The sequence below is a fragment of the Saccopteryx bilineata genome, chromosome X (genome assembly GCF_036850765.1).
Source record: "Saccopteryx bilineata isolate mSacBil1 chromosome X, mSacBil1_pri_phased_curated, whole genome shotgun sequence".
NCBI classification, from domain to species: domain Eukaryota; kingdom Metazoa; phylum Chordata; class Mammalia; order Chiroptera; family Emballonuridae; genus Saccopteryx; species Saccopteryx bilineata.
Window position 1 is genome coordinate 110357857 of NC_089502.1, and position 21829 is coordinate 110379685.

Consider the following 21829-nt stretch of genomic DNA (forward strand, 5'->3'; position numbering starts at 1 on the left):
GTTTGCTTTAGCCTGATGTCAGGATAAAGTGGGTATGACCAGTACATTTCAGTTTTTTAGATAAAGTTCCGGAATTTCCACACAGAGTTCTTTTAGTTTATTCTCATTTAAAACCAGAACCTGTACCCTGACCAGGCGGTGGCACAGTGGATAGAGCGTCGGACTGGGATGCGAAGGACCCAGGTTCGAGACCCCGAGGTTGCCAGCTTGAGCGTGGGCTCCTTGGACCCAAGGTCGCTGGCTCAAGCAAGAGGTTACTCGGTCTGCCGAAGGCCCACAGTCAAGGCATATATGAGAAAGCAATCAATGAACAACTAAGGTGTTGCAATACGCAACGAAAAACTAATGATTGATGCTTCTCATCTCTTCATTCCTGTCTATCCCTCTCTCTGACTCTCTCTCTGTCTCTGAAAACAAAACAAACAAACAAAAAAATCCAACCCCCCCCCAGAACCCGTAGTGCTCAGTTTCAAGGGAAGAGATGAAGAGACATACAGGAGGTTCTGAACGGAGATGCCAACAGCACTGTGGGTAACTTTAAGTGAGCACTTACTATGTGTAGGCGCAGTGCAAGTGTTTTCCATGTACTGACTTCATATAACTGTCCCAAAAATCCTGGAGAATTCTCCCTACCTGACAATGAGGGTTCTGAGGCACGGAGAGGGTAAGTAAACAGCCCAGAGCCTCAGAGCTGGGAGGTGGCAGAAGTGAAATTTGAATCCAAGAAGTCTGTTTCCAGTGTCTGTTAATTCACCTGACCACGTGTTGATTTGGGTCATCATCCTTTTGGCCTGTATTTCTGAGATAAATTCAAATCAAATTTAGACAAAGGCTGATCCCAGATAGGAAAGGGGCCCTTGTGCTGGTTGGTGAGGTAAGTAACTGAGAAAGTTGGCTTGGTGGACATGGCCAAGGCTGGATTTACTTTTGAAAGATGAGGGGCTATAGGTTGTTTAGAAAATAAAACGAAAACCTCTTGTTGCAAAATTCAGGAGAAGTGTTTGAACAGTGAAAACAACAAGCTTGGCTCAGGTCTCTCCGGCCTCTATACCTTGTCTGCAATAAGGGGAGCTCGTGGGCCTCCTTTTCTAGATCAAATGCTTCTAGAAACATTCCTCCCAAGGCACATAAAGGCTACCTGTGTCATTAACGCTGGAAGGGCCAGACCCCTGGTACAGGCCCATGCTCTGTAGTTTAGTAAGCAGAGGGCTTCTGCCTGGACCTCACTTTGCAAACAATGCTAGTGTTTGGTTTAGAGTTATTTATGGGTCTTACTGTGGCACAGTGGACTGCGCCGGGAGCCAGGAAATCTGGGCTCTGGTCTCAGCTTTGCTGTAACTTGCTGTGAAATCTTGGGCATATCACTTCTCTCTCTTTCTCTGAGTTTCTGTTTCTTCATCTAGAAACTTGCAATATTTGATCTCCAAGGTCCCACCAGACCTGAAATCTTATGATTCTTAGATGAATCATAAAGGTGAGTCAACAAAAACTCTCAAACCCCAGGATCAATTTAGGTTGGAGACAATAAGAGAGCACAGAGGGAAGAAGCTGACCTACTTTAGACAGTTTGGAAACAAGACCGGTGGATAAAGCTGTGGGATTTCCAGTCTGTGGGAGCATTGTGCCCCCTAAAATGTCTCTCTGCATTGTGGGATTATGAATCAAAATCCCTTTAATGAGGACAAATCTCTCATTGCATAATGACTTCCCTCCAGAAAGATTTAAATGCAAATCCTCCTGGGATACAGAATTAGTTCATTGACTTCAATTCATACTAAGGTGTAAATAACTAACATAAGATTTATTCCAACGATTAAGTGTTCTTAGGATGGGAGCCTGGGTCTTGGAACCTGAACACAACGAGAAGAAAGGTCAAGGGCTATAAAAGAGTCCAGTAATATGATTAGTCAACGGCACGATGTGGCTTTATCCACTCCTCCCCGCCCCGCCCCTCCCTTCCGACACAGGAACCGCATTGGTGAGATTTCTGGTTTCGAGAACCAGAGAGAGGAGGCCAACCAAGCTGAGGTGTTGGGGAGCTGTGTTTGCCCGGCTTGCAGGTGTCCAGGTAACCAACCGGAAAGACGACCTTGTTCCCTCAAGGGCTGGGGAGGGAGACACGGTGCCCAGCTGGCCCAGCGCCCGAGGCCGAGGGGCACCTTCAGGGAAGCCAGGATGTGCTGAGCTGGCAGGCTGGGCACTGCCCGTGTGCAGCCCTGCATACATTTTGTGTCTTCGCTGTCCTCACCTTGTAGGAAAGCAGTAGCTTGTGTTCTAACCAACTGTCCCTGTGTGTGATGTTTCACATGATTTACTAAAGGGGGAGAACATTTGTTTCTCAACACGGACGTCCAAGAGAGCCCCCGTGATGAATGGCAGCGGAGTCAGCACAGAGGCTGCTGGGAGCCCGGGCCCTGGTGGCAACCTTAATGCTCTGAGCCTCGAGGAAGGAGGGAAGAAGGGGCCAGAGCTCGGGTGCCACTGAGGGGAGACAGAGATGAGGCTGGAGGAGGGACGGAACCACGTGTGCGTGTCCCCACGCTCCTCCAGCCTGCACTCCGGCAGGGAATCTGACCACCGGCAGGTCTGAGACTTCCATAGCGGCGCCCGAGGGAGCCCGCGGGAATCAGACCACATGTTCTAACTGTGGGCAGGTACTTGAGCTGTGTTTCTCCGTTTCCTCACTTCATAGGCAGGACTCATTGCTGCTGTTGTGAGGCCTGGTGTGAAGCTGCGTATCCTGCACTTAGTACACGCTGAGCACCCAGCAACCGACAGCCCCTGCTAATTGTTTCTCCCGCAGGAGGTGAGGTTCTGGAGCATGGACTGCTCCAGCTGTGCTCCCTCCACCTTCCTCAGCCCCCACCCCAGCCCTTGGCTTCTCTTCTTTGCCTTTCGTTCCTCTGAACTCACTTGGAAACCCCGGCTTCGCTGCATCCCTGGCAGAGCGCCAGGGCCACACGGTGCTCACCCAACCAGAGCTGATGCTCAGGGGTCACAGGCTGGTTTCCAGGCAACACTGCCCTTTCAGGAGCGGTCTGGATAGTGGGCAGGCGTCTGAGGGACTCTGAAGGCTGAAGCTGTATGGGCCTCTGCCATTGCTGCTGTTAGAACCAGGGCTTCGATATATTCCGATGGGACAGCAAGCGTGGCCAGGCCCCAAGTTTCAAGACATTTCCAGCCACCGCCTCATCAGCAAGGACAGGAGACCCAGCTGGGCAGACATCAGGGGCCTGGCATGGCCCGGCTGATAGAGGGGTGTGCCCCTAGGGATGCAGATGAGGTGGGGGGTGCCAGCAGGGCCCCAGGCCCAATGAGGGGGATTCAAGGTCAGGATTCTGAAGGCATGCAGAAATTGATGTGGCACTCCTGTTCCTTTGGAAGTAGCCAGAGGATGAAACAGAATTTCTTTAGGGCCCATTCCAAGGTTGGGGCTTGGTCATGAAGACCCATTTCTAGAGACCTGGCTTCAAGATCGAAAGGACAGAACTGGCCTGAGCCACCAGCAGCTTCATGACTCCCTGTCCCCTGCCTTGCCCAGTGTTAATCACACCACACCAGGTCAAGAGCTTACTGAAGGCCCGAAGGGGGATGGACTTCTCTCCGTAAAGCCAGTGGCTGGAACAGCTCCAGGTGCAGAAAGTGTGCTTAATAAATAACCATCAACACAGGCACCACTGGAAATTTATCGAGAAGCACTGCGGTGATGTCACCTTTACTAGCAGGGATTTCCATGGTTTTGATCTTGACCCCCAGCACAAAGGCCAGGAGGTACTATAGCACTCAGGCTTAGGAGCTCCACGGACACAGCGGATCCCACCTGGGTTTCCATGGAGTTGCACTCGCCCTTCCTGGTTTATGTGGTTATGCTTGCAGAACGCAACAAGGAGTCCTCCCCAGCAATATCATTTCAACGGCACAGTGGTAAGCAGCAAGAGACCATCTCCAGCCTCCTATTTATGAAGACAATAGCTCAAGTTTATGGTATTAACAGTAACCATAGCCACTTCACTTCTGCTGACACCCTCTCTGCACACATAGATAAATACACACGCACAATTAAATACACACATGCAGAAATACAGACATACACAGAAATACACACACACATCCAAACACAAGCTCACAGAAATGTACACGCAACCATACACACAGAAACACAGACACGGAGATTAAGAGACAGCCACGTACACACACCACCTGCCTTTCCATGAAAACCTAGAGTCCTGGTTTGGAGAGAGAAAGCCAGCCAAAACAACCTGCTCTTTTATTTTATTTTATTTTATTTTATTTTATTTTATTTATTTATTTATTTATTTATTTATTTATTTATTTATTTATTTATTTTCATTTTTCTGAAGCTGGAAACAGGGAGAGACAGTCAGACACCCGCATGCGCCCGACCGGGATCCACCCGGCACGCCCACCAGGGGGCGACGCTCTGCCCACCAGGGGGCGATGCTCTGCCCATCCTGGGCATCGCCATGTTGCGACCAGAGCCACTCTAGCGCCTGAGGCAGAGGCCACAGAGTTATCCCCAGCGCCCGGGCCATCTTTGCTCCAATGGAGCCTTGGCTGCGGGAGGGGAAGAGAGAGACAGAGAGGAAAGCGCGGCGGAGGGGTGGAGAAGAAAATGGGCGCTTCTCCTATGTGCCCTGGCTGGGAATCGAAGCCAGGTCCTCCGCACGCTAGGCCGACGCTCTACCGCTGAGCCAACCGGCCAGGGTAACCTGCTCTTTTAGAAATGACCGTGGCTAGAGCCTTTTTGCTGGTATTGGGGTAAAGACCCTCAATAATGTCTGGTGGTTTCCAGCTCCTTTTGGGACCCTATGGGATAAAGAAACAAGAGGTGGGCATTTCGGGATTCTGCCTGGCTCTACCCTCCCACAGTGCAGGGGCATTGGGCCCTTGGCAGAGGTGAGCCGGGGGTGCTGGCTGCAGAATAATTTGAAGAATAAACTCTTGCCGCCACCCTGGCAATGAGAAGAAGACTCTATCAGGATCAGTGTTTCTGCCGAACTGTGAGAGAGGAACCTGCCTGTGAGGCTGACAGCAACACCATGTGTGGTACCAGTTTGTGAGCCTCAAATCTGAGTATGTCCCTGGGACCTATATTCACAATATGCTCTCTGGTTTGCTTGGTCTTCCGTTTCCAGGATGAGAAAGGAATTTAACACTCAGGGTTCGGTGCAAGAAACAGAAACTAGTCCAGATATTTTAAGCAGACAGGGATTTAATACAAAGAAGTTGGTGCTTACAGAATCTTTGAAAGATATATTTGTTTCTTGAAGCCACCATAACTAATGACCACAAACTGGGGGCTTAAAACAACAGAAATGGATTTTCTCACCATTCTGAAGCCGGCATTCTAAAATCAGGGTCAGACCAGGCTCCTTCTGGAGGCTCCATGGGAGAATCCTTTGCCCCTTTCAGCTTCTGGTGGCTTTGGCACCGTCTGTCACTGTCTCTCTTGGCCTATATCTCACATGGTCTTTTTTCTCTCCTCTCCTCTACCATCTGTTACACAACCCCTGCCATTAGATTTAGGGCCCACCTAGGTAATCCAGGATGATCTCCTCTCAATATCTTGAAATCGATAATTACATCTGTAAAGACTCTTTTCACCAAATAAGGTCACACACACAGGCTCAATGGGTTAGGACACAGACCTAGCTTTTGGCAGGTCACTCAACCAACTACAGAAGGGCTGTTGCAGGTATTCCAGGCTGGGTCTCCAGGAACAATTCCCAGAACCCTACGGGACTGACCCACAAAAAAAGCCACCATCTTTGCCCCATGCAGGAAGGCCAGGAGCCACTGATGGAGCAGCTGTGTTTAAAACCCATTGCTAGAGGCCCTGGCCGGTTGGCTCAGTGGTAGAGCATCGGCCTGGCATGCGGGGGACCCGGGTTCGATTCCCAGCCAGGGCACATAGGAGAGGCACCCATTTGCTTCTCCACCCCCCCTCCTTCCTCTCTTCCCCTCCCGCAGCCGAGGCTCCATTGGAGCAAAGATGGCCCGGGCGCTGGGGATGGCTCCTTGGCCTCTGCCCCAGGCGCTAGAGTGGCTCTGGTCGCAACAGAGCGACGCCCCGGAGGGACAGAGCATTGCCCCCTGGTGGGCAGAGCGTCGCCCCTGGTGGGCGTGCTGGGTGGATCCCGGTCAGGCGCATGCGGGAGTCTGTCTGCCTGTCTCTCCCCGTTTCCAGCTTCAGAAAAATACAAAAAAGAAAAAAGAAAACCCATTGCTAGAGCTGTGAGTCTGGGATCGGGAAGCTAGCTGTGGACACTTACTAAACTGGTGAATAGATACTGGAATGCTAGTACAGAAAAATTCATGTCTTCCTGAGTCTATCAGTTGCCAAGAAGAGTTGACTACACAGACTAGGTGGTTGTAGTGAATTTCCGTCTGTTGTCTATCTAATATTCACTTCTTTAATTTCCAGGAAAACCTTCTGATTTTCATTTGGGGAGCCACTCTGTATCAGCTATCTAAGGCTGTGTAACAAACTATCCCCAAACTTCATGACTTCAAATAATAACAATTCATGATTTCTCATGGTTCTGTGAATCAACCAGGCTCAGCTGGGTGATTCTTCTGCTCCTCATGGTGTCTGGAGGCCCAGCTAGTCTAGACTGTTCATGATGGCCTGACCCACAGAGCTGGCAGATAGTACTGGGTGCCGTTTGGGAGATCAGCTGGGGGTGTTAGCCAGAGTTCCTTTATTCTACCCCTTATGAGCCTCTCCACAAGCTGCTTGGACTTCCTCACAGCATTCCACGAGAGTGTGTTCCAAGCACTCAAAAACAGAATCCACACATTTCTTATTTTGTTTGTTTTTTTGTTTTTTTTTTTATTTGTTTGTTTCCTTTTTTGTGTGTGTGTATTTTTCTGAAGCTGGAAACGGGGAGAGACAGTCAGACAGACTCCCACATGCGCCCGACCGGGATCCACCTGGCACGCCCACCAGGGGGCGACGCTCTGCCCACCAGGGGGCGATGCTCTGCCCCTCCAGGGGGTCACTCTGTTGAGACCAGAGCCACTCTAGCGCCTGGGGCAGAGGCCAAGGAGCCATCCCCAGCGCCCGGGCCATCTTTGCTCCAATGGAGCCTTGGCTACGGGAGGGGAAGAGAGAGACAGAGAGGAAGGAGAGGGGGAGGGGTGGAGAAGCAGATGGGCGCTTCTCCTGTGTGCCCTGGCCGGGAATTGAACCCGGGACTTCTGCACGCCAGGCCAACGCTCTACCACTGAGCCAACCGGCCAGGGCCTGTTTGTTTCCTTTTTTATTCCTAAAAGTGGGATGGCTGACTCAAAAGGCAGAAGAATCCACACATTTCTTAAGGTCCACCCTTGAAATTTACACAGTGTCATATTTACTACATATATATATATATATTTTGTTTATTTGTTTCCATCAAAACAAGGCACAAGCCAGACCTAGATTCAAGGGGAGGGGAAATGGACTCTACCTCTCAATGTGGAAGAATGACTTTGTGGCCATCTTTGGCAAAGACTTTGTGGCCATCTTTAATCTGCCATTCACCCCGACTACTCTCAAGCCACTGAGAATTGACACCTCTGCCTGGAGTGACATGTTACCCATACCTAGCCTGTCAGAACACCTTTTCCCCATCATCAGTGATTGGATCATGGATAGTCACATGATCCAAGTTAGGCAAAAATGGCAATCAGACTCACTTGGGGACTTGTTAGGGCTCTCAGGGAAATATGCTCTTTACTTCCCATGCCAAATGTGCACCAGAGTGAATATGACAAGATGCTGCTGCCATCTTGCCATCACCAGGGAGCCTAAGAATGAAGCCAGAGCCAGGAGGAGAGAGCGAGAAACTGAGTCCAAATGACACAGTTGGATTTCTGAATACAGCAAAATCTCATTTGACTTGGACAGCTTGTGGGCATCCCCCAGCTGATCTTGCTGCCAGGAAAATGGATTGTCTTTCCCCACCACACACTGCCAGGTGGCATATTGGAATGAAAGCAAGCCTCTGATGGAATCTGACCAGTTGTATGATCAATTATTAGGAAGCAGGTACAGAGACAGTGATGTAACCTGTTCCTGTAGGCTCAGTAGTGTCTCACTGTCCTCAGGCCCTCTGATAGGCTGTCTGCATGCAAGGATGCAATCATGTGCCCTTGACGGGGTCAGCCAAGCCTTTGGAGGGATCAGGCGCCACAGTCCTCAGAAAATGGGGAGATGATAGAGGACCAAATGAAACTCCAAATTAGAGTGTAGCTCTGAGGGAGTCAGGTGGCTTGACTAGCCATGTTCCTGCCCAGGCAAAGAGCCTGTAATCTTAAGCCATATGCCAATATTTCTAAGATACCTATGCTAGTTAAGGGATCCTCTGGTAGAGTTAGATAAGGATATTTGAAGTACTTGAGCAACCATTTTTGGAGTGTGGTTCTTGGTTAAGTTCTTCTGAATGCTAACCAACTGCCCCTTGGGTAAGTATATTTATGTGTGCACATGTGCACACACACACACACACACTCACACATACACACACACCACTGTATATATTGAGATGCTTTAGAGTAAATTGTCACACAGATAATATAACACCCTTCTGATTGGATGAGATGCCACAAATGGCCTTTTTTTTTTTCTTTTTCTTCTCCTTTTCCAAGTGAGAGGAGGGGAGATAGAGAGACAAACTCCTGCATGCTCTGTGACTGGGATCCACCCAGCAACCCCCATCTGGGGCCAATGCTCTGTTCATCTGGGGCCATGCTCACAACTAAGCTATTTTTAGCACCTGAGGCTAAGGCTCCATGGAGCCATCCTCAGTGCCCAGGGGGCCGATGCACTCAAACCAATTGAGCCATGGCTGTGGGAGAGGAAGAGAGAGAGAGAGAGAAGGAGAGAAGGAGAGAAGGGGAGGGGAGGGGGGGAGAAGCAAATGCTCACTTCTCCTGTGTGCCCTGACTAGGGATGAAACCTGGGACATACACACACCAGGCCGATGCTCTACCACTGAATCAACCAGCCAGGGCCCCACAAATAATCTTTTTATAAGAAACTTTCCTTTTCCTTGATTTCACTGGAAGGTAAAGCAGATAACTAATGATGAATCTTTGAGCCAATCAGGGGAAGATTCTCTATGCAAGGGAATCTCATTCTGGGGTCCTGGAAGACCATGGGGAAGCCCGAGGGTATTTAGGAGTCTTCTGAATCATAGGAAATGATTTGTGTCAATGCATATGTGCATCTGAGGTATGGAGGTGGGGAGAGCATGGCAGCTTCCATCAGATTCTGAAAAGCTTTCTGAGACCCCCAAAGCAGTAAGAATCTCTGAACTCAACACAGTTGAGGAGCGGAGGTGTAAAGAAACATGTTGCTTGGAGATGGCCTGGGGAAGCTTAAGCAATTTCCCGGTAAAGTCAGGACTTGTGTTCTGCAAAAGAGATTTCAAAATCATGCAAAGTCAGAGTGGGTTAAACATTGAATGTTTCAGAAGCAATAGTGTCTTAGAATTTTTTAATTTTTAACCTTCAAAAGTTTTAAATTGGGTCCTGGCTCTGTGAATGGAGCGTCAGCCCAGTGTGCAAACGTTCTGGGTTCAATTCCTAGTCAGGGCATGCAGGAGAAGCAACCATCTGCTTCTCTTCCCCTCCTTCCCCTCTTCTCTTTCTCTTCCACCCTCACAGGTGGTTTGAGCTTCAGCCTCAGGCGCTGAGGATAGCTCGATTTGTCTGAGCGTCAGGGTACATGCGGGAGTCTGTCTATCTCCCCTCTTCTCACTTAAAAAAAAGTTTTAAATTGTAATAAAAAAAAACATATAATATGTAATTTATCATCTTAATTGTTTTGAGTGTACAATTCAGTAGTGTTAAATATGTTCACATTATCGTGCAACAGATCTCTAGAATTTTTTCATTTCGAAAAACTGAAAATCTGTACTCATTGAACAACTCCTCTTTCCCCCCACCTCCCAGCTCCTGGTAACCACTCTTCCACTTTCTGTTTCTGTGAGACGTCTATAAGTGGAATCAGGCAGTATTTGTCTTTTTGTGACTGGCTTAGTTCACTTAATGTCCACAAGGTTCATCCATGCCGTGCCGTGTCAGAATTGCCTTCGTTTCTAAGTGTCTATCACATTTTGTTCATCTGTTCAGCCATCGGTGGATATTTAGGCTGCTTCCACTTCTTAGTGACTGTGATTAATGCTGCTGTGAAGATGAGTGTGAAAAATATCTCTTCAAATCTCTGCTTTCGGCCCTGGCCGGTTGGCTCAGCGGTAGAGCGTCGGCCTGGTGTGCGGGGGACCCAGGTTCGATTCCCGGCCAGGGCACATAGGAGAAGCGCCCATTTGCTTCTCCACCCCCCCTCCTTCCTCTCTGTCTCTCTCTTCCCCTCCCGCAGCCAAGGCTCCATTGGAGCAAAGATGGCCCGGGCGCTGGGGATGGCTCCTTGGCCTCTGCCCCAGGCGCTAGAGCGGCTCTGGTCGCAGCAGAGCGACACCCCGGAGGGGCAGAGCATCGCTCCCTGGTGGGCAGAGCGTCGCCCCTGGTGGGCATGCCGGGTGGATCCTGGTCGGGCGCATGTGGGAGTCTGTCTGACTGTCTCTCCCCGTTTCCAGCTTCAGAAAATTAAAAAAAAAAAAAATCTCTGCTTTCAATTTTTTTTTTGCATAAATATCCAGAAGTGAGATTGCTGGATCATACGGTAGTCCTATTTTTAATTTTTTGAGGAACTGCCGAACTGTTTTTCATAGTAGCAGAAGCAATAGTGTTTTTAATTGAACCTAGAGTAGGGTCACTCAGAGAGTAAGGCACAGAAGTTCTGGTCTCCTTTAAAACAGCTTTTTTATTTTCCTGTGTGTGAAGGCAGTATGGGGTAGTGGTTAGGAGCATTTAGACAGAGCTAGGTTTGAGTCTCAGCTCCACGCTCAACTGATTTGTGGCAATTGCCTCAGACTATTATCTCCTCAGCTAAGAAATGGGTTCTAGCAGGACTCAGCTCGGAGGGCTATTTTAAGGATTAAATAAGATCGCCTATAGGATGCTAAGGATGGAGACCCAGGACAAAGGGTTCTGTGCAGGAAACTACATCAATGATTTCAGGAAGGATCAGAGCAGGGCAGCCTCTGGAACGAGGAGGTTGGAACAAAGGGTGCTAACTTACTCTGGGAACAAAGTAATAAGAATTTTTGAGTTTTCCATGGGCAGGCTGAGACTCCCCAGCCAGGAAATTGTAGGACATTCAATTTGTAGCTGTTCCTTCCCACGAGCCTTTTAAACTGGGGTTTCTCCATTTGCTAAAGCCCTTTGGGTCTTGTGGACAAGAGCCCTGTTGGTTTTCAAAGCCAGATATTTGGGAGTTTGTCTCTCAGGTGCAGGTCTTAAAAGCTGGGGTGCCCCATGTGGGGTTCAGACCCTTCACTCCTCAGGGAGAGGCTCGTGGTCTTGAGCTCCCGCTGACTGGGGGTCACCGTGCTGGGGTAGGTTTTCTGGCGAGACTGGGTCTCAGCCCCTCCTTCCTGTCCCATTGTGGTTCTCTCCTCACTTGTTGGTATGAAGGAGCTGGTATGCTAGTTTTCCTGTCTTTTTCAAAGGAAATTGTTCTGGACGTGGATGTAGATTTGGTGTGTCTGTGAGAGCAAGGAAGTTCAGGATCTTTCTATGTGGCCATCTTAGATTGCTTCCTAAAGTTGCTTCTTGTCCTTCACTGACTGTAATTATCCACCATCAGCTTCAGACCTTCAGCAAAAGGCCGCTACCTTCCATAGGCAAGGGGACATGCAATTGTTTTTATTTAACAAACACGTATTCAGTGCTCACCATGTGTCAGGCACTGTCAGAGTCACTTGCCAAGTGTTGACCCTCACAACAAACAGATGAGGAAACTGAGGCATAGAGAAGTATGGGGCAGCTGTGTTAGGCTTGCTCGCTGGTTTACCGGCTGCAAGCCCTTTGCCTGATTAGTGCGCGAGCACGTGGTAGCACCCGTGCGTATGGCCTGTATAAGGCTATGGGTGCCCGTGCTCAGGGGGCTTGCGGATGCGTGGATTATCTGCCCGCCACTGCGAGGGGCCATTTTGCTGTTTGCTTCCCTGAAAGGCAGTTTTCCCTGCCTGTGTGCTTGTCTGCTGTTGTGAGACTCCATTAAAAGGAATGGCCCAACCCTTTCCGGCTCCGCAGTTTTTCGGCCATCTGTCCGATTCCAGTGTCAACCCGCCTGGCCTCAGTGGCTGGTATTACAAGCAGTTAAGTGACTTGTCCAGGGTCTCAGAGCTGGTCACTGGTAGTGCTAGGATTCCAGCCTAGGCTGTTTGGCTCCAGAGTCCCTGCCCACAACTACTCTGCTATGCTGCATCTCCAGGGGTGGAAGGCAGGAGTGTGAAGGATGGGTGGGGGGTGTTGAGGGGAGGGAGTCACCAGGAGCTGAGAAGGGAGGTGTACTGCAGCTACCTACCGAGATGACTCTGACGTGCTTCAGGCACAGGGGCCTCGCCTGGATATGAAGGAAGAAAACGTAGGGTTATCTGTACCTGGGGTGAGCGCTCAATGAATAAGAATACTGGTCTGACCCTGGCCGGTTGGCTCAGCGGTAGAGCGTCGGCCTGGCGTGCGGGGGACCCGGGTTCGATTCCCGGCCAGGGCACACAGGAGAAGTGCTCATTTGCTTCTCCACCCCTCCCCATCTCCTTCCTCTCTGTCTCTCTTCCCCTCCCGCAGCCAAGGCTCCATTGGAGCAAAGATGGCCCGGGCGCTGGGGATGGCTCTGGTCGCGGCAGAGCAACGCCCCGGAGGGGCAGAGCATCGCCCCCTGGTGGGCAGAGCGTTGCCCCTGGTGGGCGTGCCGGGTGGATCGCGGTCAGGCGCATGCAGGAGTCTGTCTGACTGTCTCTCCCCGTTTCCAGCTTTGGAAAAATAAGAAGAAGAAAAAAAAAAGAATACTGGTCAGCATCACTACTCCTCCGAATCATTTCTGACTACATCCCTCCTTTGAATTGCACACCTTTGGCAACAGGATCAGAATTCAACTTCCCACATCTTCTGGGATGCCTGGGAGGACACCCTTCCTTTGCCACGTCTCTCTCCAGACCCCAAAACTGACACCTCCAGGAGTGGAATATTCCCTATGCAGCCGGAAGAACATCTCTGGAGGCCAGGTGAGTCCTAGGTCCTCCCCAAGTACAGGGGGGACAGACTTTTCCCTGAGCTGCCTTTCGTAAGCGTGGTTGGTGGGGTGGCTGACTAACTGTTCTGCTTTTCCTGGCTTGACACCCAGGATAGCCTCGGAGTTGGAGTCAGATGCAATGTGGACATCAGATTCTCACGAGGGCTCAGATCCTGAATTGGTGCTTTTGCGGGGGGTGTGTGTGAGTGAGAGAGAGAGAGAGAGAGAAAAGATACGACATTCATACTTCACACACACAGAAAGCCAACAAAATATCCCTTCATGTCTTTTGACGCTTCTTCACAGATTTCTTTTTCTCCAGAAGATTTTATTGAGGACATGTGTGTGTGCGTGTATGCGTGCATGTGTGTGCATGTGTGTGCGTGTCTGTGCATGAGAGAGAGAGAGAGAGAGAGAGAGAGAGAGAGAGAGAAGAAAAAGACAAGGAAAGAAGAACCCCTTCCTTTCTCTCTGTCAAGAACCTTGACTTTCTGGGCAGTTGCACCATTGCTGCTTCCAGCCTTTGTTGTCTCATCTTGCGATAGTTCAAGTCCTTAGAGCAAGGACTGGGCACCTTGATCTATATTTTAAGGTGAGATCAAGTAGGCAGCTGACAGGCAGCAAGTAACTCAAGAGAGGAACAAATAAGTATTTTAATACCTTTATCTCTTTTTTAGTAAAAGATTTTATTTATTGATTTCAGAGAGAGGAGAGAGAGAAGGGGGGGGCGGCCAGAGGAACAAGAAGCTTCTTGTTTGTGCCTTGCCTGGGCAAGCCTGGCGCGGCTAACCAGTGACCTCGGTGTTCCAGGTCGAGGCTTTAGCTACTGCGCCACCACAGGTCATGCTTAATACCTTTAAACTTTGTTTTCTAAATGGACTGATGATCAGGTAAACACTGCAAGTGTTCATAAGTGAATAGAGGACGAAATTATAGAAGACGCTTCCTGTGCTCTCCGTGGACCTATTCCCAGGTTCCTCACCAATTCCACCTACCTTAAGAGTTCATTTCTTTCAACCCGTCAGCCCGATAGAAGAGCCTGAAGATCTTAGGAGTGCATACTCTCAAAACAAGTTGTTTTTCATCTGAAAAGTGGCAACTTGTGCTTGAAAAACAACTGTTTATGGCACAAACACAGAAGTGGGGTGTGGACATGTGAAATGGGATGTTGGGGGTTCTTGAAGACAGTGACTTGGGGAGAGGGCCCTTCTGTTGTGTCGGAGCACACAGAAGACCCCTCAAATGCACAGAGACCCCTGGGTACAGTCTCGGGCAGGCAGGCCCTCTACAGGCATGCTGGCTCCTCACTGCAAACAATGTCCCCAGGCTGGACTCACTCTATTCCTGCCACCTTCAAACTTGAGCTCCAGAGCCACCTTTTTTTTTTTTTTTTTTTTTTTTTTTTGTATTTTTCTGAAGCTGGAAATGGGGAGAGACAGTCAGACAGACTCCCGCATGCGCCCGACCGGGATCCACCCGGCACGCCCACCAGGGGTGACGCTCTGCCCACCAGGGGGCGATGCTCTGCCCCTCCGGGGCGTCGCTCTGCCGCGACCAGAGCCACACTAGCACCTGGGACAGAGGCCAAGGAGCCATCCCCAGCGCCCGGGCCATCTTTGCTCCAATGGAGCCTTGGCTGCGGGAGGGGAAGAGAGAGACAGAGAGGAAGGAGGGGGGGTGGAGAAGCAAATGGGCGCTTCTCCTATATGCCCTGGCCGGGAGTCGAACCCGGGTCCCCCGCATGCCAGGCCGACGCTCTACTGCTGAGCCAACTGGCCAGGGCCCAGAGCCACCCTTGAGTCCAGATCAGAACTGTTCTCTTAGCTTTTGAGCCAGCAACTGAACTTCTAGAAAGTTCTCTTTCCGATCTATTGGCTATTTGTGGATAGATGTGTGCACAACGCTGCTCCTTGCTACGTTGTTCATAACAGCAAAAGCAACCTCCATGTCCAACAAGAGAAGACTGGGGATATTAAGTATGGCACACCTAGACTATGGAATAATAAACAGCCCTTCCACATGTGCCGATAGGAAAAGATCTGCAAGCCATTGTGCCGGTTGAGGAAAGGTTCGGTGCAAACCAATGTGTGACTTAGTTGGGTTATCCGTAAAGCAGGCCTTGAGGCAAGAATCTAGGTGCAGATCATTGGGAGGTGATCCAGGAAGCACAGTAAGGGAAGAGTGAAGCGAGACAGGGCAGAGAGGAGGCCAGTAAAGGCTGCCAGCGAGTGGGTTCCCACTGTGAGCAACTGGGGCTCAGTCCCATGGGGACCAGCTGAAAGCCCTGTGCAACATGCCTCAGGATCACGCCTCCAAGGCACAGGGAAGCTGGAGTATTTATCTGCCAATTCTGGCCCCTCATTGGTTGAGAGGCATTTATTTCCCCAGGCTTCCGCACAGCAGGGCATGCCATGGAGCATCCGCTTGGCCAGAGAGCATGCTCATGCAGAGAGATTCAGGAAGAGGTCTGTTTTCAATGAAATATCTGTAAGTGCTCTGGTGGCGGGTGGGGGCAACCCAGGGGATGTGAGTGGGTTGGCAGCATCTGCTGTGGTCCCATCTGTGAATACAAAATAAATAAATAAATATATAGCCATTCTAGATAGGTTTGGAATGTTATTGTGTAGGTCTTTTTGTGAACATATGTACTACCTATGGGTATTTACCTTGAAGGGGAATTGCTGGGTCATAGGGTGAGCATCTGTTCAGAACTTGAGTGGCTACTGTAGATTTTTCCATAATGGCTATGCTAAATTATATCCCATCAGCAGCTTATGAAGTTCCAGTTGCTCCACATCCTTACTGGCACTTAGTATTAGTTTTGATTTGTTCTGATGTATTAGTCATTCTGTTGGGCATAATGTTCCCTCATAGTGGATTGAATTTACATTTCCCGGATGACCAAGGTTGTTGAGCACCTGTTCCTGTACTCACTGGCTTCTTCATTGCCCCCTTCCTCCCTCCCTTACCTGTCTCTTTCTTAAAGTCTACCATTTTTTAATTTAAAAGCCAGTCACCCAAGCACAGGGAGGGGCAGGGGGATCCTTCAAGCTTAGCAAAGGCAACTGTGTCCCCTTTGTCTGTGTCTGGGCTCTTTTCTGGCCTCAAAATGCCACAAATGTCATTGCCCCAACACAGATGGGCCCCAGCAGGGTCGCTGCGTGCATCTATGAGGAATGTGGTTTCTGGATTCTGGCCTTGCCCTGTCTGCCTACTTTGCAGAATTATTTTCCATTACATAAGACTCTGCAAAAGGCCTTGAGTTGCTGAGAGGAAAGGCACCACATAAAATACAAACTAACCAAAGCATTGATATCAAAGAATGGGGGAAGTGTATCACGCCCTCATTTCTGGAAGAGGCCCATTATCTGATGGCTCTGGCCAACTCATCCCTAAAAGGCAAAACCTCCAGTCTGGAAACAGCCCCCTGGCCTGGGCCTGACTGAACCATCAATAATTTGCCTATCAATTAAACCCAAGGAGAGGATCTGTGGGGGTGTGAATGAGCAAGAGAGGGAGAGAGGCAGGCAATTGAACAGAAACTGCTGATTTGTCTTCGATTAACCTTATCCTAGGCTCTCCCAAATGACTCATTTATAAGTGGTCAGTTTGTCCATCCATCTAAAGGGCCTAACTGAACCAAATAGTTCTTATATTTCACAGAAATTATATATATAGATTTCATAAAAAGCATAAAGTACTTGTAGTTGCTGGAAGAAGCAAGGAGGCAAAAAGAAGATGCTTGGGTCAGTTTTACCAGTGGACCTGAAACCGGTGTGAGGGCCTGTGCTTTTGGAGAAGGTTGGGGAGGTGGGAGTCCGGGAAGCGATGCGACTGATGGACTCCCCAATTTCCAACTTTTAAGAAACCTGAATCTAATTCACATGCCCACCCTCAAGAAAGGGGATTCTATCCCCAGTTCAGAGGCAAATCTTTACCATTCTAACCCAATCAATGGTAAACCTCTAGAAATTGATTTTGGGAATGGGGTCATGTGATCCAGTTCCAGCCAATGAGCTGTGAGCTAATTCCATTGGGGAGCTTTCTTACTCTGAGGAAGGCAATCCTGAAAACATTCCTGCTCTTCAGCAAGCCAATACCCATTCAGCCAGAGCTTTTCTGACTGGTCAGTGCCCTGCTGTCCTGGTAGCTGAATGTTTTCAATGTTATCACTGGCTAGAAGGAATGGCTCTTTGTTACTAGAGGTTGTGTGTATCCATGTGATGCCTGGAACTGCAGCAGCCCTTTTGGGGCTAGCTGGAGGCTGAAACTGACACACATATCCAGAAAGGCAGGGCCAAGAGGATCACAGAGGAGAGAAGCCTTGAAGTATTACCTAGGGAACCTTCCTAGCTTGCGGGTTACTATCACTTGCAGCCAAAAGCATGCTAAGGAGACAGCTTAGAGATCATTTTTATTTCTTTATTTTTAAATTTTTTTAATTTATTTAGAAAATTAATCTTAACAGGGTGACATTGATCAATAAGTGTACATAGATTTCAGGCAAACATCACTCCATCATTTGATTAGTCAATTATGTTGTATATCCATCACCTAATGCCAAATCATTTTCCATCACCTTATATTTTATACCCATCCCCCAATCCCCAATCCCCCCTCATCCCCTACCCTATAGCCCCTTCCCCCGGGTCACCACTTCACTTTTATCTATGTCCCTGAGTCTCAGTATTATATCCTACCTATGTGTGAAATCATACAGTTTTTAGTTTTACTTTTTCTGATTTACTTATTTCACTCAGTCTAATGTTCTCAAGGTCCATCTGTGTTGTCGTAAATGACCCTATGTCGTCATATCTTGTGGCTGAGTAGTATTCCATTGTATATATGTACCACACCTTCTTTATCCAATCCTCTATGGGGGGGGGCAGTTTGGTTCTTTCCACATCTTGGCCACTGTGAATAATGCTGCGATGAACATGGAGAGGCAATTTTAGAAGCAGAACAGTAGAAAAGCACCACCCCCCCACACACACACACATAACCGAGGGTAGTTGGAGCAGTAAGGCCTGCTTGTCTCAACACACAATCACCCAATAGATTCTATGCAGAATAGGGTGCGGGCATGAACTGGTGAATGCCCCCCTCTGCCCCTGTGGTGCCGCATTTCTGCCCTGAGGCTTGTCAGGGCATATGGCTGAGCTAAGAGTCTGGGGTGCCCTCCTCCCCTGTCAAGAATAAACACTAGAAAAGCAGATTCTCTCAATATAGGTTTCATGGAGTAACCAAGGATACAGAGATCCTGTTCAGGGTGTGGGGGGCAGGGCGAAGATGTATAGGCAGGGGAGGGGGTCTCCTATGTGCGGGGAATAACCGAGACGGAGGCTGTTTTCCAGGGCGCTCTGCAGCGCCGTAACAGCCATAACCGTGTGAAAGCTCTCCATTCGTGCAGTACTTTTAACTCCTCAGTGTTCACTGAAACGTATCATCTCACTCCTTCCTCAGAATCACAAATCACAGCCTGCTGGGGTTTAAGAGGCCTGAGAGATTATTCCAAACAGAAAGACAAAAACTCAGAGGGGTCGAGTTAGTTACTCCAGGTCACACAGCTAGGAATGGTGGAGACGGGGCTCTAAACTGGGGTGCAGGGCTTGAGACCCAGTGGTTCCTTCTGCTTCCACATTGCTGGGAGGCAGGAGGGCCACAGGGACGTCTGACAGAATGGATCTCACAAAGGGTAAACGAATCTGTTAACTTGGTCTGGCCTCAGTGGATAAAGTACCTCCTTGTGTTTCTTAAGTCTTGGAAGACACAAGAGTGAGTCCCAGGAGTTAGCTTCATGTTTTTGAAAATGCTTCCTTTCCACTGTTCCTGACTGCAAGGAGACGAGTATGTACAGGGTAACCGCAGGTGCCACTTGTCCCTGAGTATCTCCTCGTTTTGGCTCAAGCTGACCTTGACTCAGGACTCAGCATTCTTCAAGGACCTCAAAGAGAATCTACTGGTTTCCAAAGCGTTCCTAGGCTGTGCAGGTTGTACTTATGAATTCGTAAGAAGGTAGAAGAGGGGAGTTTTTGTTTGTTTGTTTTTTGTGGGGTTTTTTTTTAATAGAGAGAGAGTCAGACAGACAGGAACTGAGAGAGATGAGAAGCATCAATCATCAGTTTTTCATTGCAACACCTTAGTTGTTCAATGATTGCTTTCTCATATGTGCCTTGACTGCAGGCCTTCAGCAAACCGAGTAACCCCTTGCTCGAGCCAGCGACCTTGGGTCCAAGCTGGTGAGCTTTGCTCAAACCAGATGAGCCCGTACTCAAGCTGGCGAGCTCAGGGTCTCAAACCTGGGTCCTCCGCATCCCAGTCCGATGCTCTATCTACTGCACCACCGCCTGGTCAGGTGAAGAGTGGAGTTTTATTGTACATTGGTGGGGGGGCATCTTCACATAGAATACAATGTGACAGGCGCCCCCTGGAGGTTTGTGAGGCAGAGGCCCTGTGCATATCTTACTGCAAAGGGAATAAAAAAATCTCATCACAAACCATCTCAGCAGACACTGTCAGGGTACTGCCCAGACCCTCTTAGTCACCTTGGAGGCCACCAACAGGCAGCTCTTGGACACAGTGACTGCCCTGGGATGGTCACTGGTGCAGAATAGGGCAAAGGTGCTGGCAGCTCAACACCCCGGATGAACTCTTGATCAATGAGAGTAGGAAGTTGGTGCCTAAACAGCACAGCTTCCCTGCTCTTTAGTCTACAGTGGAGTAGGTCCCCAGAGTCTCTGGGGTCCAGCAAGATTGAGCTCCAGACGTCCCCTGGTTCTCAGCACACCCTTTATTGGTTTTCTTTCCCTCCTTATCTCAGTTCCCCAGCCCCTTCCTGTGCTTCCTGGGGTCACCTCCCATATTAACCACTTGGACCCAGATCTGCATTTCAGGTTCTGCTTTTAGAGGAAACTCAGATTAAGAAATCTCAAGGTCCTCCCTTCCCCCGACAACTGCCAGCAGCACCTTCTCTGCCCCACCCCACAGGCCCCAGCCGTCTGAGCTGCAGACTCCTCTCTCCTGGATCTCTCCCCCAATGAACATGACCTCCCGATACCAAGTCTGCCCTGCCCAGATTCTATCTCCCATCTTCCTCCTCCATTCACCCCAGTCCAGTGTCAAATATAGTTTTTCATGTAACTTAAGGAAATGGGAAAATGTAGCCCCAGATACGGACTTAACCTCAAGGAAGTAAAAAGGGAACAAATAGTAGTACTCGTGTTATTTGATCTTTCATTTAACAGCACCTCTCACCACTCCTAGTGGATAGAAGTGGCAGATTAAAGATGGCTACCGGTGTTTTCACATGCCTCCCATCAAGAGGAAGGAGTTTAGCTCCTTTAAAGGAGAGTCCACTCCCTTAAATCCAGGTAGGTTCTATGACTTCATTGACCAGTTGAATATGGCAGAAGGGCTGCTGTCCCAATTTTGGTGCCCAGGCCTTAAAAGACTGGCAGCTTCTACTTCCTGTCTCTTGGAACACTTACTCTTACAGCCGCCTCACTCACTAGAGGTATCTGGTGGAGAGGCCTTGGGAGGCATGAATAGAGACAGAGGCCCAGGAGCCCAGCATCAGACATGGTGCACCTTGATCCTCCAGACCAGCTTGGCTGCCAGTCAGTACCACTGAGTAATGGCAACAGATGCCACGAGGAACAAAAGGGTCACCCAGTCAAAACCTGCTAAACTCTGACCCCAGAAGTTCTGAGATATAACAAATGGTCTTCTTTTGAAGCCACTAGATTTTGGAATCATTTATTATACAGCAATAGATAACTGGGAGAGTAGGCATTAAAGAAATGATTAGTGAATAAAAGAACAAAGGAAGGAGGGGAGAAAGGCAGCATGTGCCTAGACGAGGAGAGGGAAGACAGGAAAGCAGTTCTCGCGAGGCTGTACTGGGGCTTATGAAATGGCAGGCGCTTATAAGGCTCATAACCCAACCTCAAGGAGAGCCACGTTTCTTTTTTATTTTATTTTATTTTATTTATTTATTTTTTTAGAGAGTCAGAGAGAGGGATAGATAGGGACAGACAGACAGGAACGGAGAGAGATGAGAAGCATCAATCATCAGTTTTTCGCTGCGACACCTTAGTTGTTCATTGATTGTTCTCTCATATGTGCCTTGACTGGGGGCCTTCAGCAGACCGAGTAACTCCTTGCTCAAGCCAGCGACCTTGGGTCCAAGCTGGTGAACTTTTTGCTCAAGCCAGATGAACCCGCGCTCAAGCTGGTGACCTCGGGGGTCTCGAACCTGGGTCCTTCCGCATCCCAGTCCGACGCTCTATCCACTGCGCCACCGCCTGGTCAGGCGAGCCACGTTTCTTTTGCATAAGTTGCCACCTGTTTTGCATCCTGCAACTCTGCAATCCTCTTACCATTGATTGGGTCAGAAATCTGCACCCCAGGAAAGACAAGAGGCACTCTGGCTTGAGAACTCCCATTCAATTAGATCCCCTCTGGGGTACGGTTGCCAATTCTGGACACCTTCAGAGAAAGTTAAAGAACCCTACAGAAGTTGGGTCTCGAGAATGGAGGTGGCCTTGGAGTCTGGAACAGCCAAGGAGAAGAAGGTCAGATGACTTGGCTACTGGTTGTTTCTAAAACAAAGGCAGTAGCTCTTGTTTATACTCGGCCGTCCAGGGGCTCCTGTAAACCCCAGCACCTGCGCTAACCTCCTTGTGT

The 21829-nt window shown here is 49.2% G+C and overlaps 1 long non-coding RNA gene across 1 annotated transcript; it reads left to right on the forward strand.

Moving 5' to 3' along the window:
• Positions 1-1925: 1925 nt before the first annotated feature.
• LOC136316942 (uncharacterized) lies at positions 1926-20496 on the forward strand. The gene is made up of 4 exons (XR_010727822.1): positions 1926-2068; positions 2693-2806; positions 12885-13136; positions 20389-20496. It is a non-coding gene; the product is annotated as an uncharacterized lncRNA (long non-coding RNA).
• The last annotated feature ends 1333 nt before the right edge of the window (positions 20497-21829 follow it).